This window comes from Gossypium arboreum, chromosome 5 (genome assembly GCF_025698485.1).
Source record: "Gossypium arboreum isolate Shixiya-1 chromosome 5, ASM2569848v2, whole genome shotgun sequence".
NCBI lineage: Eukaryota > Viridiplantae > Streptophyta > Magnoliopsida > Malvales > Malvaceae > Gossypium > Gossypium arboreum.
Window position 1 is genome coordinate 17,136,316 of NC_069074.1, and position 6,000 is coordinate 17,142,315.

At 30.2% G+C, this 6,000-nt stretch overlaps 1 long non-coding RNA gene across 1 annotated transcript; it reads right to left on the bottom strand.

The window, feature by feature from the left end:
- Positions 1–4,177: 4,177 nt before the first annotated feature.
- LOC128293002 (uncharacterized) lies at positions 4,178–5,529 on the bottom strand. The gene is made up of 2 exons (XR_008283015.1): positions 5,426–5,529; positions 4,178–4,410 (listed from the first exon to the last, which is right to left on the bottom strand). It is a non-coding gene; the product is annotated as an uncharacterized LOC128293002 (long non-coding RNA).
- Positions 5,530–6,000: the final 471 nt, after the last annotated feature.

Here is a 6,000-nt window from a genome sequence, read left to right on the forward strand (position 1 = left end):
TTTGTTGCTTACAACAGTTAGAAGAGAAGATAATAGATGGAAAAACACATGTATTTCTCAATACTCAAAATGCAGAAAAAGATAACAGATGAAAAAACACATATGTATTTCTCAATTCTCACACATTTGTTTTTTCAATACTAATATATTAGAAGATAATAGATAACAAAAATAGCATAGATTAATACTCATATATTAAGGCCAAAACGCCAAACTGTTTACAAAAGGAATGAGGGGCAAAATATTGCCAAATTTTCCTACAATTCAACACAAGTGAACAGATGTAAATTGTAGAAAAATTTACAAAAAAATTCAGTGATTATATGCCTAAGTTTATCAACAGTAGAAATCATAGGCAAATTTACAAAAAATTTATCTGCCTAAGTTAATAGATCAGTAGCAAGCAAATTTACACATTTTCAAAATTTAACAAAATAAGGTTTGTTCACATCATTATCAATGGTCTGTCATGGATGACCTTTGAGTAGGAGGCATCAATCTAACAGTGGTTGGTCTTCTCTTGAATGAGAGTTTTTCTCTTAGGGCGGCTTGTTGATAAGTTGGGGTACTAGGTAACTGAGTTGGGGCAGCTTGTTGAGTTGGGGTACTCTTTTGCTGATTTGGGGTAGCTTGTTGTTGAGTTGGGACACCAACTTTATGTCTTTTGACCTACAGGAACCAGAAAAATGTGTCAAACAAATTCATAAACAGAAGTATACAAAAACTTAAGGTAAATGGCTTACTGGAATGTTTTGGCCAACTTCCCCTTTGTAACTCCTCTTATTGTGGCCTATTTTTTTGAATTTACTGCACCTCATGTCCACCATTCTCTTGCTCAACCTTTCTGCTGTTTGTGTTTCATCAGGTTCTTTCTTTCTTACCTTAGTAGGCCTGCCAGGTGGTCTTCTTAGAGTAGGAGGCAGTATTGGCAGCATGTTTGACAAAGAGGCCCATTATTTAGGACCCCTTACTGGACTTATAAAGTAGGAGTAAATTTGAAGTTGAGTTTGCTTGGTGTACCAGGTTTGTACATAGGTCTCTAGGAATATGAATGACAGCCAATGCATGCATGCGAGGGATGCCAGTGAGATCCCAATTCTTGCAGGAGCACAAATTCTCAACTAAGTCCACCACATGCTAGCTGTCAGGACCATATTCAACCTGATACTTGTCCTCACTAGCATGTAATAGAACACACCTAAAAAATAGTCAGCACGCTTGGTTAAAAAATAATCACTAAAACAACTTTTTGAGCAGCCCCACCAACAATGATACACACACACACACACACACACACACACACACACACACACACACACACACACACACACACACACCCTAAAAAACAGTCACTATATGCATATTATAAAAAAATACTCACTACATGCATATTAAAAAATAGTCAACACACCAACAATGTAACACCCCCTAACCCTATACCGTCGCCGGAATAGGGTTACGGAGCATTACCGAACCTATCAAACAATTTACAATTAATTCAAACTAAATGACATACATAACTTGATTTAATTAAAAAGTCCTTACAATAGACCCTCGAGGTCTAAATCACACGTTAAAATCGAATCGGGACTTGTTCGGGTACTCCAAATATTCTTTTTTTTTTATGCGAACTCAATATAACCCATTTATAAATATATAACCTTTCCTAAAAATTCAAATCAAGGCCAATACAAATAAATCAATTCATGAATTTATACATCCCTAATTATAACAAACTAATAATATAAAGTTCCAACATTTTTATGTTTATAACAGTCTACCATAAGATGTCTAATTGATTCATTTAAATTATCATTAAACAAAATTGCCTAAAGCTATGATATAGACTACGTTTAGGACATATGTAATTATATGGAACAACCATTACCATCATTTATCATTAATATTTATGTATCAAATTAACAACAAATTACAACCTAGGTACATGCCATTTTCAAAAGAGAAAAGTACATCACCATGTATTTGAGTTCGGAATTGACTTAGATGCTGAGTCGTTAGTCACTTTTGTACCTAACCTGCGTACGGAAACAAACTGTACGTTGGGTATGCACTCAGTGGTATTTCTATAAATCAACACTTTAATTATAAAATACATATATAACACTACTCAAATTCAATAATTATTCAAATATTCACCTTTTAATCCAAGACTCTATTTTATTTCAAACTCAGTATCAATTATTATTTTTCAATAACAATTATTTGTTTATTGTTATTCAATAATAATCAGTTATTCAATATCAAACAATCAATAACAAACAGTAATTCAGTACAGTAAGTCATTTAGTAACTATCAAATATTCAGTGCAGTAGTTTAGTTATTCAATAACTATTAATTATTCTATACAGTAATTTAGTTATTCAGTATCTATCAATTATTCAGTACAGTAGTCATCGACTCGAATTCGAAGTAACAGTACGACACTTATAGTGCTTCATCGACTCAAGTTCGAAGTATCCTTGAACACTTCCAATCTTATGGCATGCCAATTATATCCGACTCAGACCGATACAGTTAATAGGGTATTCAATTCATTTCTCAATTCACAGTAATTAATCATTTTAATATCCATTTCACAATAACCACAAATTCACATACATTCAATTCAATATCAAAACACTAATACTTACCTTAATATCTTTCCATACACATATAATAATAAAAACAAAAATTTAAATGTTAAGTTCGATTTATAGAAATATAAACTGTAATTCTCAAATTACTCTTCGTCAACTTTCTCCTTTCCTTTCTTTGTCGAGGTCTCCTGTATTACGTTAACAATTAAACTCCAAGCTTCAAATTCTCTATTTCCCCTTTTTTCTTTTTTTTTTCTTCTTTCTTTCTTTTTTCCTGCTCTATTTCGAAAGCTTTTCTGTTCTTTTACTGTAACACCTCCTAACCCCAAACCGTTACCGGAACGAGGTTATGAGGCATTACCGGACATATCAGACAACTTACTAATAATTTACAATTATTAAAAATTTTCATAGTATAGTATAATAATTGAGTCCCTATCTTGAACTCTCAAAGTTCAAGCACGTATTAAAAGTAGAACGGGACTTGTTCGAGTATTCCAATTTTTTTTTTTTTATAAAAATTTCGGTAGCATTTCTGCTTATTTTTACCTAAACCTCCTGCAAATTCAAACCAAAACAACCAACACCAATATTTCACATTCATATAACTATTATTTATAGCATTAACAAAATTTTAACTTAATAACTATCATAGCATCATTCAAAATTGATTAAAACTTCATTCATTTAACAACTTAATGTTCATGTATCAAAATATCATGTACTTTCCTTACTATTTCATTTAACCATCTAAATTTTATAATTCATCCTTCACTACCCAAAGTAATATACATATTCAAGTGACTAAACAACACCTATGTACATGCCACCTTTACCCAAAAGAAAAATATACATCACCAAATTTGTGTTGGAATCGGGAATGTTCTGGATGCTGAACTGGGACACTTGACTTCTACTAACTGCATGCGGAAACAACCGTCTGCTGAGTATGGATATACTCAATGATATTACCATAATTCAAATTATATCAACAATAGTAAAAACATAAATATTAAAATACCTAACAATTAATATCATATGTACTAATTCATAAATCAATGTATTTTCTCAAACTTAAATTTATATCACTTATGAATATACATTTCATACTTTTCTCTTATTATCACAATTCCAATTTCAATTGTAATTCAATTTATTTTTCTCGTTTCAATGCCTCAAATTCACATTTCAATTTTTCACCCTATTAACGTAACTTTCGGACTTTGGCGGATACGGATCCAACCAAACACACCAATATGGCACCCAATGCCTCATCGGATAGTTCAAGTAATAGTTGACACCAGTGTCTCATCGGCCTAGCCAAGTAAAGTTGGTACCAGTACCTCATCGAATCTATCCGAAGAAATATAGTGACACCCGGTGTCTCATCGACTCGAGGTCAAGTATCCTGAACACTTCCAATCCTATGGCATGCCAACTATATCCGACTCAGCCCGACTAGTTAATAAGGTATTCAATTCACTTTCTCAATCCTATATCACTTTCAATTCACAATTCAAATCACCAATCATTTTTCAATCAATACGCTTTTCAAATAATTACATATTCCATAATTCACTTATTTAATTCAATTTGATTCAATTTGCATCACTTTCATTTTCACTCAATATTCATATCAATTTCACATACTTACCTCAAGTCTTACTTACCATCCATAACAATAAAAAAAAATTCAGCAATCAATAATAATTAAAATTCGAATTATAGTAATACACACCGTAATTCTCCCGTTTTAGTCCTCGATGACTTTCTCCTTTCCTTTCGATGCTGATGCTTCAGGTTCTTTGTTGGCTACGAAAATAATAATTTATAATCATCAATACAACATGATTCAATTTAATTCATGAGCCTAAACATGCAAATTTAACCATTTTTAATGTATATATATAATTTCACCATTAAGCTGTCTACTTGAGTCATTGTTACTAAATTATTTATATCTTGAGCTACGAAACTCCAAATTAATATCCGTAAATTTTCCTTAAAACTAGACTCATATATCTTCTAACCATAAAATTTTAAGAATTTTTGGTCTAGCCATTTAGTACAGTTTATTCGTTAAATACTCCCCTGTTATTTCATTTGACAGTTCTGACCTCTCTCTACTAATAATAAATTATCTCATTGTACAGAACTCGAATAAGGTTCTTGTTTATTTATTTTGAAACTAGATTTATTAAGGAGTTCACATATATAAATTACACTCCATAATAATTTTTGTACAATTTTTAATGATTTTCCAAAGTTAAAACAGGGCATCTCGAAATCACCCGAACCAGTATTACAAAATTTCAAATATCTCTTGATTCATCAATTAATTGCTTACACTGTTTCTACTATAAGAAACTAGACTCAATAAGCTTTAATTCCATATTTTGTTCATCCTCTAGTTCAATTTATAAAATTTTTAGTGAATTTTCAAAGTCAGACCATTGCTACTTCCCAAAACTGTTTTGATGTAAAATGTTAATAACCAAATTTATAACACCAATTCACACCTTATTCCTATTAAAATTTCATTTAAACTCAAATTTAACTATTAAATTTTCAACATATTTTCTTAATTCCGAATTTTCCTCAATTTAATCCCTAAAACACAAAACTTATAGCTTACTTTGCAATTCAATCCTTATATCTATTCTAACTTGAATTTCATTCAATTAAACCCCTATTTCATCATTTTATTCAACATGAACTTTGTTTAAAAACCTAAGAACTTCCAAACTAACAACTTAATTTCATCAAAAACTTGTTTTAAGACTTCTAAAATATCAAAATTATGAGAAAAGGACTTGATTGAGCTTACCAATTAACTCCAAGCTTCATAAACCTTATTTCCCCTTTTCTTTCTTCTTTCCTTTCTTTCTCCCCTGTTCTTCTCTGTTTCGTTTGCTTTCATTTGTTTCTTTTAACTTATTTGTTTCTTTTAAATATAATATAATATAATATAATATAATATAATATAATATAATATACTTAATTATTAAATAAATATATATATATATTTTTAATAAATAAAATCTTTGATATTTTTCACGTTAAACCGCCTCAGCTATAGGAAATGGTTTAATTTCCTCTTAAGTCCTTTTAATTTTTCTTTAATCTATAATTAAACTTTTACCCTTATTCAATTTAATCCTTTTTACTAATTACTCTAAATTAAGCTAAATTTACTTAATTAAAACCTAATTAAACACACTACTAGGCTCATAATTATTTTTAATAATTATTTTCGAACTTATTTCACTAAGACGGAGGCCCGATAACACACTTTTCTGGTGCCCACGGATTTTGGGTTGTTACATTTACCCTTTTGTTTCTTTTGTCTTTCTTTTTATTCTTTTATTATTTCATTTGTTTTATTTATTTTCTTAACTTAAT